We start from the raw sequence: 13,450 nt of genomic DNA on the forward strand, positions 1-13,450 counted from the left end.
AATTTTCCACAAATGCCATTGTAAGGAGATATAAGATAAGATAAAATCAAAAATTTTATTTATTTATAAAATGTGGATAAAATTTTCCTTACCATGAATTACATATGAAAACAATGTTATTACAAATTTCTATGCAATCTATCATAACTCTTAAGCAGCTCAAAAATCCAATCATCGAATCAGGCGATTGAAATTCATCTCTTCGCAATCAAACTGTACATGCTTTTCCTTTAAGCTTCCTTTGATCCTACAAAACATCAAAATGTAATCTTATCACATCATGTCTATACATAGGAACTTAATAGAGTTAAATAGTGGACTTACCTAAAGCAGAGTCAAACTTTTTGACCTCACCATTCTTATGATCCTTCAGGTAGATACAGCAACTTCACAACCAATGCCCCTTCTCTTGGCAATAGAAACATATGGACTCTTTGGGAATGGTACACAGGACAATCTTAGAATTAGTCTTTCCTTTTCCCTTGGAAAGAGAAATCGTTTCTAGACATCCAATGTTTCCATTCTCAATGCCCATGGAAGTTTAGGAAGTAGATCTTCCAATCAATTTGCATTACCAGTGCACCAAATCATTGCAAATTTAGCAACATTTAGCAAATAGGTAAGATCAATAAGGATCATGTCGCGGTCTTTCATATAGTAGTCTCTAACAAACTAAATATATGACTCGAGAGGTGACTGAAGAACCAAGTCAACAACCAACTTCCTCGAAACGACTCCTAACATTCCCAGTCTGTCAATGTGTAACTTCATCTCCAAGACATGAGCACACACAGACCATCCATCTTGGTGTTTGCTAGCCAACAGAGCTTGAGTGACCTTGAACTTTTCAAGTCTTTGAACTTTTAGGTTAGGGAGAATAATTGGAGGAGGTCGAGGAAGTGAAGTATGATATTGTGGAATATCATCTTCGTGTGGAAAGCTCCAACAGATTCGGGAAGACCATAGTTGTCCGAACTAGAAATCTATAAAGGGAGAAACTCAAGTTAGTTGATTTAAGTCCTTAATATAACACCCAACACGAAATATTAAGGATAGGACCCAACACAATATTTTACAATTGCGAAGAGGGATGCCATAATCCAATTGTAAAATATTTGAAGGTAGGTAAATGACGATTTACCAATTTCTATCATGAAAAATGAAATAGATTATTAAGTTTTAATTGGTTTGAAATTCCTAGATCTTTGAGATTCATTGAACTTTTCAATGGCATGTTTAAATCTTGGTGTTCCCTTCAAGTTTGCAACTGGGATGTCGAGGATCACAAACAAGGTGTGAATAACCATGCAAATTATCTTGGTATACCCAATGTTACAGATCACCTAATCAATATGTCGGTTAACCACAAACGCTCCATTGATCTATGATTAACACCAACTTACCCTTTGTCACACATGGTCAGTTTAGGATTAGTGTGCCAGTTAACCACACACGCTCCACTAACGACTTAACAAAGGTGCAAAATGTAATTTCAGGGATTAGCACCATTTTCACATTTTTCCTAAAGTAACTAAGATTACAAATTTAATAAAAGTTTAGTTACTTTATATTTATCATTGTACTTTTAATAAAGGTAGAATTAATGTCCTATCCTACCCGTTCTACTAACGAAAACCAGTCAAGGAAGCGGCGGGTAATAGTGGACACCTATTAAACCACCATTTTATAGGCAATGACCTTATACCCCCCTTACAGACCGGCTTCGTGAATGAGGCCTACTAACGGTAAGACTGACTTGTTCTTATATATATATATATATATATATATATATATATATATATATATATATATATATATATATATATATATATATATATTATAAAGTGTAAGGGTTTGGAATTAAAATTTCATTTAATGAGACTTTGCAAATTCCAAAACTTGAGGGCAAGTTTTGAAACTTGTCAAAACTCTTCACATTCATAACCTATGAGTTTAATGTGTGTTTTATGAAAAGACTCTTGATAATCCATAACTTGAGGAAAAGTTTTGGAGTTCATTAAAACATTTAAGAAAAGATTTTTCATGTTCCATAACTTGAGGACAAGTTATGGAACTCATTAAAGAATATTTAGATCAATTCTAACAAAGAAAAATTATCACATAATATTTTATTGATCTAATCTAACTCATGTAGCAAGGCAATTCATATCAAATAATACAAATAATTAACCTATTATCTTAATATTTGACAATTCTTGTTTCATTTTCATAACATATGAGTTTAATGCCATTTTAATGTATGAGACTTTTCATTTACCATAACTTGATGACAAGTTATGAAGGTCATTAAAATTCATTTAGATCATTTTTCTAACAACTAAAATTATCACATAATCTATGATCTAACTAAACTCATAATCAAGATAATTTCAAGTCAATAATTTGAAAGCAATTTTGTTCATCATATAAAAAACAACTATTATTTTAAAACTTTGACAATTATCTTGTGGTTGGATGAGAACAAGCACCACCATATCATAAAAAACATTTCCAATGATCCAAAACAGTTTTTGGTAGTGTTCCTAATCCAAACCAGGCAAAGAAACTCGAAATTCTACAAACAGGGCCACCAACTCGTCGAGTGCATAAACTGACTCGCCGTGTTGCTCTGTTACTGAGTGGACTCGTCAAGTCTGTTCATGGACTCGGCAAGTTCACCAGTCAGAGGCCAAATTTCGACTTTTTCAGCTTCGAAAAACTAGTAAGCATAAAATATAATAGAAAACAATCCTAGGCTCTGATACCACTGTTGGGTTTTAAGCACTATAACACTCCTATAGTGCACATGAAACCCTAAATGCTTTGGATCTATGTTTTCTCTAATTATACATGCATTTTGTTTTTCCAAAGCATTCTCCCTATCTAGTATTCAATTGAAGCTATATAATATAAAACTTTAGTTTGGATGCTTACCTCTTGAGTAGCGTAGAGTTCTTGACCTTTGAAAGCTTTAGCACCTCAAGTGTGACGCCCCTATTGGTTCACAAACACCATATGCAAAAGGAGGCTTGAGAGAATAGGTTAGCAAGCTCAAAATCGTGTATCACTCTCTTGGAATGATGGGGCAACCGATTTTGGCTCTAGGGGGCTCTACTTATAGTGTTGCACATGCTAGGATTACAGTTTATAAACCCTAATAACCCATGACATTCCACATTCTCATGCGTCATGGGTTTAACCTCCATGGATTAGTTTAGCCCATAATCATGGATCATTGGCCCACAGTATTAGAATCATTGATCTACATTATCAATACTCATATATTTAATTAGTCTCTTTTGACCACAAAATTATTTCCAAAGTAATTCTTGAGCAATACTAATTAAATAATATGATTTAATTAATATATTATACTTGTAATATATTAATAAATCATAAATAACCTTACTCTCAAAAGTCCATCCTATCAAATTGCACTCGTGAAGGCAACCCAAAAATGACCATGCTACAATCGGGTCAAGTACATCCCAGTTATAGTTATGGGCTTAGACACCAAATCCAACAAGATGCTCCAGTGGTGAGGATCCGAGCCTTCCAGCTAACCACCAAGGAGGCACGTGCCTCACCAGAAGTGGTGACGAGTATGTTTTCTTCTCCTTAACTCTTATTACATCTCGGTTATTTTATTTATGATCTATGTTTTATGTGCTTCATTTAGGATCGTTGCATGTGAACGGTATCCCAGTTCAGGTGTTATTCGATTCGGGGGCTACCCGATCATTTGTCTCTCTTGCACTTAGCAAGAGGTTTTCTGAGTCTTCGGGCATGTTGGATTGTCCTTTAGAGGTCGAGATTCCTGACGACCGATCTGTACGGGCATCATAGGTTTCCATAGATTGTGTCTTGAGGTTGTATGACGAGCGATATCTTGTGGTTTGGTTCCCATTCCTTTGAGGGGGAACAAGGTTACCATAGGCATGGACTGGTTAAGCCCTAATGAGGCAGTAATCGACTGTGCGCAGAAGCTGGTACACGTCAGAACCCCAAGTGGGAGAGAGTTGGTGCTTCAGGGCGAGAGGCCGCAGGATGGACCAACTTTGTGTTCAGCAACAAGGACTAGGAACTACCTCCAGCAGGGATGCACAGGTTATGTCGCCTACGTTAAGGATACCCAGGAGACGGGTAAGGAGACCGTGAGTGATGTACCAGTGGTGCGAGAGTACTCAGACGTGTTTCTAGAGGAGTTTCCTGGGATACCTCCGAAGAGACAAGTGGAGTTCAGAATCGACCTAGTCCTTGGTGCAGCTCTGATAGCCATGGCACTATATCGGTTGGCTCCTCCTGAGATGCAGGAATTCTCTAAATAGTTGCAGGAGCTATTAGACAAGGAATTCATTAGGCCGAGCAGTTCTCCTTGGGAGCCTCGATCCTGTTTGTGAAGAAGAAGGACGGGTCGCATCAGATGTGTATAGATTACCGGGAGTTGAGCAAGGTAACGGTGAAGAACCGTTACCCACTCTCGAGTATTGATGATCTCTTCGACCAGCTACCGGGGGCATCTTGGTTTTCCAAAATATATTTGCGTTCAGGCTACCACCAGGTGCGAGTTAGAGATGAGGATGTATAGAAGACTGCTTTCCGGACTCAGTATGGCCACTACGAGTTCGTGGTGATGCCGTTTGGGCTAACCAATTCCCCTGTCGCATTCATGGACCTCATGAACCGCATATGCAGACCGATGCTAAAGCGGTCTGTGATAGTCTTTATTGATTACATCTTGATTTACTCCAAGGCGCAGGAGCAGCATGAGGAGCACCTGTGGGAGGTGTTGGATACCCTGGGTTTCGGAAGATTGAAGAACTCGACGATTTCAAGGAGGAACTCGGCGAGTTGTGAGTAAAATGTCCCGACTATGTTATGAAGAGGAACTCAACGAATTCATGAAAGAACTCAACGAGTTAGATCGATATTTCCAAGGTTTTATGGATCATGGAACTCGACGCTTTAACAGACCAACTCGGCAAGTTGAGTCAACTAGGATGTTGACTTTGACCTGGATGTTGACTTTGACTTTGACCATCAACCAAAGTAGACCCTTAAAGGGGTTATGAGTATGAAAGGGTAATTAAAGGAGATTTTTATGTGTAGGAGTTTGAGAGGAGTTGATCCCAGAGCTGAGGACAGTTCAGCTATTACATGAAATTTGAGGTGAGTTACCTTCCAGTAGAAGTAGGTCGAAGGCACCAATGTCGGCCCACTAGTAAGAGATATAGTAAAGATGATTTTCTTTGTGATAATTATCTGGTATGTCACTATCTGTTATGCTTTATGTGCTAGTATGATATAATATTATGTGATAGTGGTAGGAAGGGTAGTAAGATAGACCTCAATATCGGTCGATAGGGCCGAAGGGGTATGCAAGCACCCAGATAAGCTAGGCACTATATGACTTATGTGTTTATGAGCTAGAATGTAATATGGTAGAAGTAGGGGTGAAATAGTCCCCAGTACCGGTCGAAAGGACCGAAGGGGTAGGCCAACACCCTGATATGCTAGGCGAGGTACCGGTCGAAACGACCGAAGGAGTAGGCCGGCACCCTGATATACTAGGAAAGTTACCGGTTCCAAGAGACTGAAGGGGTAGGCCAGCACCCTGATATGATAGGCAGTTACCGGTTGAAAGAGACCGAAAGGGTAGTCCAGTAACCGGATATGTTAGACAGTATGATTATTGTATGGTATGTGGTATGATGGGGGGAACTCACTAATCTTTGTGCTTACAGTTTCAGTTTTTGTTTCAGGTCCTTATTCTTCGAACGGAAAGGATCCGGCACGATAGTAGCGTATCGCACACATGATTTTCCGCACTATGATGTTCTTGGGATTTTGTACTCTGACATTATTATATTATGACATGTTTTCAAACATATGACTTATGGGTTTTTATGATATGAGATAACTTTATGATGTTTTCAATAATCCGTTTTATGAATTATTAAATTAAAAATGAAATTTTTGGTCTTATATTTTGGGATGTTACATCATTACTCTCCATCCTCTCACGAGATAAGCTCACTGGTCCTAACTACCATAATTGGATTTGTAACCTGAGGATCACTTTGAGGTACAAAAAGAACGAGTATGTGTTGGACGAGCATCTTAAAGAGGAACTTCCTGATGATGCTACTTAGGAAGAAGCAGCCAAACATGAAAAGCATCGCTATCACTTAATCGAGGTCTTGTGTTTGATGTTGGCAACCAGGTGTTCCAAACTCCAAAAGAGTTGTGAGAACCTTGGGGTGTACAAAATGATCGAGCAACTTAAAGACATGTTCCAATAGCATGATCAAGCTGAGAGATTTAAGGTGATGCAACCAATTCTAGGTTGCAAGAAATAAGAGGGTGGGTTTGTGATTACCCATGTTCTAAATTTGAAAGGGTACTTTGACATACTTGAACGCCTTGGCTTCCCATTCACTCAAGATTTGGCTATTGATGTCATTATTAACACTTTGACTAGTGCATACAAGCCGACCACTGTGAACTACTATATGAATGGTTTGGAAAAGACTATCATGGAGCTACATGGGATGCTTAAAACTACTGAGGAAATCATTGTTCCACTTAGGAGCATAATTTCAACCACTCATATGTTGGCTATTCGTGAAGGTGGTGTCAAAAGAAATAGGCTCTCTCATCCCAACATCAAGGGAAAATAGAAAGGGAAAGTGGGTGCTCCCAATTTCAACCCTAATAAGGACGTTTTAAACATACCACCAATGAATGACCCTAAAGAAGCCATTTGCTAATACTTCCAAGAAAAGGGCCACTGGAAATGCAGTTTCCCTAAGTATCTGGAGGCTCTTAAGAAGAACAAGTCCAAGTTATTGGAACTTTAGGTATGTTTACAATTGAATTACATTCAGCCTCTACTTCTAGCAATTGGATACTTGACACAGGATGTGGAACCCGCATTTGTTCTAATGTGTCGGGATTAAGACGAAGTAGGAAGCTAAGGCATGGAGAGCTCGATTTGATCATGGGTAATAAGAGCATATTAGTTGTTACCAAGATTAGAGATTACAAGCTTTTATTACCATCTAGTTTTTCAGTTGTTTTAAAAGATTGTTGATATTTGTGTTACATGGCAAGAAACATCATTTCATTTTATGTATTGTGGCGTGACGGTTTAACTTTTGGATTTGATAAGAATAATGCTAGTATTTTGGTTTCCAAAGATAATACTCCTTATTTTAAAGCAAATCCTTGCAATGGCATATATGAATATATGATTGTTGTAAGTAGAAACGATAACTTAATCATAAACGTTGGCTCATCTACTTTGAATAAATCATGTCTATGGAATTGTCATCTTCGCCATATAAACAAAAAGAGAATCACCAAACTTCAATTAGATGGAATATTAGAACCATTTAACCTAGAGTTCAATGAGGATTGTTAATCTTGTTTACTTAGGAAAACGACAAAGTTCTCCTTCACATGCAACTTTGAGAGTGGGACAGATCTATAGGACATAATCCATTCAGATGTATGTGGTCTGCTCAGACACATAACTAGACATGGTGAAATATACTTTGTCATATTACTGATGATCTTAGTATATATGGATATTTTTATCTTATTAAAGATAATTCTACGACATTTAACATATGCAAGAAAATCACGACACTTCGTTCTCATAAGGGCGAAGAGTATCTTAGGGATGAATGTTACAATCATCTCAAAAATTATAGGATGGTCTCACAATTAGCTCCACCAAGAACACCACAATACAATGGCATGTATGAAAGGAGAAATTGAACTTTTCTTAACATGGTTCGTTCTATGATGACTCATGCTACACTTTCAATAAGTTTATGGGGCTATGCTCTACAAACTTCTACTTACATTCTAAACCTTGTATCAACTAAGAATGTAACGTCCCAAAAAACAGTGATAAAATTTTCATTTTCAAATTCATCAATCCCATATATCATATGTCTCCAAAACATCCATGATACAGATTATCCAAAACATCATATGGAAAGTACCCAAAACAAAAAACATAATTGAAAGCACAAAGCTTAGTGAGCTTCCCCAAAATACCACATGCAGTATACATATAGATATAATAGCACGTGGTTGTGTCGGGTATATATAAACCCCGAGTCCATAATGAATCTAAGCCCAGATCGGCTCCATGTACATATCATACAATCATATTAGTAATAGTCACATAGACACATACATTCTATACATACGAATCAGTGGGTCATTATTGGTGCCTTTGACCCACTAGTGTGGTGAGAAAAGTCACCTCACAGAAAATACTCTACTGCTATTGTTCTTACTGATAGAGTATCGTTGGTACGCACCACCAAATTAGTTAAACCAAATAAACCTTGAGCTCTTCCTCCAAAATAGGTGCTTGACCAAAAGTTAACTCAAGTTAAAGATCAATGGGCAAAGTCAACGATCAATGTTGACTTTAGTCAACCACCATGTTGTGGCCACCTATGGCCACGCCATGGCTCTCCAGTAACAACCAGACGCGATTTTCCCCATTGCCACGTTGTGGCGGCCTGAACCACGTCATGGGCACTAGTTTTCAGCAGGTTAATCGATTAAATTGTTTTCTTCGATCCCAAATGCTCCAAATTTCAGATCTGGTCCAAAACAAGGTATAAAAGGATAAAGTTTCCAACTTTACCCTATAAGACCATCCACAAGGTCGAAATCTCAAATCCTAGATTCAAAGGAGCTAAAATATGACATGAATTTTCCCATTAACCACTTATCCCAAAAATTCCATAGCTCATTTACTCCAAAACATATTCTAATACCTAATCCAACATAAAAGTTGGTGATTTGTAGACATGCATGTCCAATGCATGTCTTGAAGCCATAAAGAGTCAAAATAAGGGTTTTTATATAGAAGTCTCATGCATGGCTCAAAACTCATCAAGACACCAGATCCAAACCAATAATCATACCAAAAGTCCCATAGATTCATAAAGTTGCAAGCTTTATGAGATCCCATCATTCTAACTTACAAACCATGAAGATTAAGGGACAAAACATAAGATCTAGCATCCTATTTTGATAAAAATCGATTCTTGGACATTTACAAGGGTCTAGAAGATTGTTAACACAAATGATGAGGCCTAGCTTGCAGAATCTTAGCTCACTTCTTCTTCTTTCGTCCTTTTAAGGATTAAAAAACACCAACAAAAGCTCAAAATGAGAGAGAGAGAGAGAGAGAGATTTTAGAGTTTCACGGGTCTGATGGAGGCTGAGGGTGAGCAAACCCTAGCCTCCTCATTGCTTTAAATAGGAAGCAAAACTCAGAAAATAGGGTTTCTCATTTGCCAGCTGCCACGTCGTAGTGGCTTAAATGAAAAACGTAGGTTGACCTTTACTTGCCACGTCATGGTGCCTTCCCACCATGTCATGGCGATCCTAAAAATGCCAAATTTTCAAAATGTAAAGTAACTCAGGATTTGGATGTTACAATGAAGGTTGATAAAACACCATTCGAAATGTGGAAAAGGGACTCGTCCCTCTCTTACACGAATCAATGTTTAGGGTTGTGAGGCTTTCATTCATCGAGAAGCGCTTGGCAAACTTGTAGCTAGATTAGAAAGGTGTTACTTCATTGGTTATCCCAAAGATTCTTTTTGATACTTGTTCTACAAGCCTACTCAGAACATGATCCTTGTTGCTCATAGGGAAGTCTTTCATGAGAGAGAGAGAGAGAGGGAGTTGATATCTCAAGAAACTAGTGGGTGCCCAATTGATATTCATCAGATTTAAGAGCCAACCAATGAAGAACCTGAATTTAACACTAGACCGTAAAAAGAGGTTGAACAACATGTTGAGGAACCTAATATACTTCCACCTCCACCTCGTAGATCTAATAGAGAACATCATCCACTAGAGTTCTATGGATTCCATATTACTCAAGAGGATGACAACCTTCTATACGATAATGAGCCAGATAGCTATCAGGAAGCCATGGCAAGCCCAGAGGCTCCAAAATAGAAAGGCGAGATGGACAATAAGATTCAATCTATATACAACAACAAACTATGGAACCTGGTTGATCCTACACTTAGCCTTAAAACCATTGGGTATAGATGGGTCTTCATGAAGAAGACTGGCATGGATGGGAACGTACAGACTTCTAAAGTTCGACTGGTTGCAAAGGGTTATACTCAGACTCAAGGAATTAATTATAAGGACACCTTCTCACCAGTAGCTATAATTAAGTCTATTAAGATACTACTTTCCATAGCTGCATTTCATGACTATGATGTTTATATGGCTCAGTTAGAAGATTTTGTATAGTCCAAGTCTCCTAATGTGGTATGCAAGCTTGAAAAGACTATCTATGGACTCAAACAAACACCTTGAAGTTGGAACATATGTTTCTATGAGAAGATCAAGGAGTTTGATTTATTAAGAAATGGATGAACAACGTATGTGTGTTAGATCTAGTGCGAGGGTAGTTTTCTTCCTAGCCTTATATGTCGATGGCATTCTTCTAACAGGAAATGACATCCCAACATTGAATAGTGTAATAGCATGGCTTGGGGAGAGTTTCATTATGAAGGACTTGGAAGAAGCTGCTTACATACTTGGTATTAAGATATATATGGATAAATCTAAGCGTATAATAGGACTTCGCCAAAACACGTACTTAATTAAAATCATGAAGAAATTCAAGATGGAAGAATCTAAGAAGCGATTTGTACTTATGCAACAAGACACATTTTTTAGTAAAACCTAATGTCATAGTATTACTAAAGAACTATACAGAATGATTCGAGTCCCATATGCCTCGGTTATAGGATCAATCATGTATACCATTATATGTACTAGACTAGCCGTCTTATACGCCATTAGCATGGCGATTCTTTATCAAGCCAATCATGTTGAGAATCATTAAACCGCAGTCAAGAACATTGTGAAGTATTAAGAAGACTAAAAATATGTTCTTAATTTATGGTGGTAAGGAAGAGCTAAGCATCAAGGGATATATGGATAAAAGTTTCCAAATTGACAGGGATAATTTTAGAAAGTTGTATGGCTTTGTATTCATGTTGCATGTGTTGGGTTTTGAGCATTCTAACACTCCTATGGTGTACACGCAACCCTAAATACCTTGGATCTATGTTTTCTCTATTATACATGCAAATATCAATTTCCAAGGTATTTATCCTAACTAGCATATTATGAAGTACAAATAATATAAACTCTAGTAGAATGACATACCTCTTTGTTGGTGCTTGATTCCATATAGCTTGAGAGCCTAGTGCCCCAAATGTGACACCTCAAATGGTTCACAAAACATCAAATGCATTTGGAATAACTTAGAGAGAAAGTAGAACACTTCAAAAATCGGTTTGCCCTCACTTGTTTCACTAGGGGCCGATTTCTTCAACAATAAGATCATTATATAGTTAGTCACAATTAGGGTAAACCCTAATTGTCATGGCTTTCCATTTCCTTGGATCCATGGGTTCAAATACTCCATGGAGCATCTTATGGGTTTCAGCCCAACTTGATAATCCATGGAGCAATAGCCCACTATATAAGTATGGATGATTTACACAATCAACCCATATATTTAATTAGTCTTCTTTTGATCACTTAATTAATTCTAGATTAATTCTTGATCAATACTAATTAAATAATATTATTAATATATTAGAACTTATAATATATTAATAAACCTGAAGTGTTATTTCTCTCATTTTAGTCTATCCAAATGCATGATGCCATGCAACCCAAATGGACCATGTCGGGTCGGGTCAAGTATATACCAATTATAGTTATGGACTTAGACACTAATCCAACAGTCTCCCACTTGGATAAGTCTAAAACTATTACTGCAAGTACCACTTCATAACCCGACTAGCAATCGTAGCTCTCAAAAGCTGTTGTCGAACTCTGAACAAATCAATGACGCGTCTATTAGATAAGTGATCATATATTCCTCCATTCTAGATATCATATGGACTGAGACATGGATTATAATCATTCTCTCTGTCCATTCGATGTTTCCCGATTTTTGATTTATGACGACTGACTAATTGAACAAATCAAATAAGTCCAGGCCTAGCCGAGCACTTACATTCTGTCATCACTAAATCATCGAGGGGCCCACAGATATCGCTTTTATCCCAAAGGTAAAAGGAATGGAAAAACTTCGACTCATATGCTTGTACTGACTACTTATTGAATCATACACAAAGGCACGTTTTATAACATTGAGTTACCAATGCATTTTCGTGCAATCAATGTATAACCAACTCATAGTCAACAACTCATATCTCTAGGTTTGAAGAATATAAGATATTATCGTCTCATGATTCACTCGTGATAAAATCCATGAAGTGATTCAAATGAGCGTGGGTTGAATCCAATACTCAGAACTTATGAGCACTCATGAATGTTGTAGCAACTCTTGCTATGTCTAATGCACATTAGACAAATCATACAAGCCAAATTCATGACAGTCTTGATTCATATCTACTTACAACATATGCCTGACTGTGGATGGTTTAAATAACTTAATCATTCGGGAAGAATGATCTAAATATTCTGGAAGTCAAAACATGCAAAGTGAAACACAAGAAAAATACTTAATCCTATATGGCCCCAAACTCTTGAGTGTAAATAAAAACCCTTTTATTTAAGCACCATATTGATTACTCATTATTCATTGTTTCGATATATCAACTTAATACTTGAATTAAAACAATAGTCATGCCACGCTCTAAGCATGCACACCATGTCTGTCCAAACAATAGGTATGCCATACTCCAAGTACGCACACTATGTTTACATATGGTCCTCTCCTTCTGAAACAGATTGATTAAAAATATTTCAATGATTCTCATTTCACAATCCCAAATCCTTTACAATAAATGTAAGAACACCAAATTCTTGTCATTCACCGTAATCTTGTTAGATTCTAAACTTATATGCAATGATCCTCTTGTAATGAATATCCACACAAGTCACAAAGACTTGGCAACAGACATTACAAAGTATTCCAATGGAAAGCAATTCCATGGAAATGAAGTCTCAAATTCAAAGTACATTCCTTTGAACATCCTCCTTTGCATTAAGTTCTTTTAATCTTACACAGATTCAAAGAATAACTTCCACATATGGAAACAATTCCATATTCCCATTTTGACCATCACTTTTGAACAAGAGTTGCCTCTTTTCAAAATATGTCAATATGGTCCTTACTCTATACTTCTAATTGTCCATGAGTAACCAATCTTTGGTAAACCTCACTTTGTCCTCGACAACTGCTTAATCATTTTAGTCATATCCAGTTCTAATCCCTTTTCCCCTCTTAATGCCCTATGCATTAGGAAAGACTTAGAATGGATAAATATTATAGCACATGTAATCGATCCTATATCCGAAGCATACGGGACACGATTCATGCTATAAAAATTTGTATTTGCCA

The sequence above is a fragment of the Lactuca serriola genome, chromosome 4 (assembly GCF_051521515.1).
Source record: "Lactuca serriola cultivar US96UC23 chromosome 4, Lser_US96UC23_V15, whole genome shotgun sequence".
NCBI lineage: Eukaryota > Viridiplantae > Streptophyta > Magnoliopsida > Asterales > Asteraceae > Lactuca > Lactuca serriola.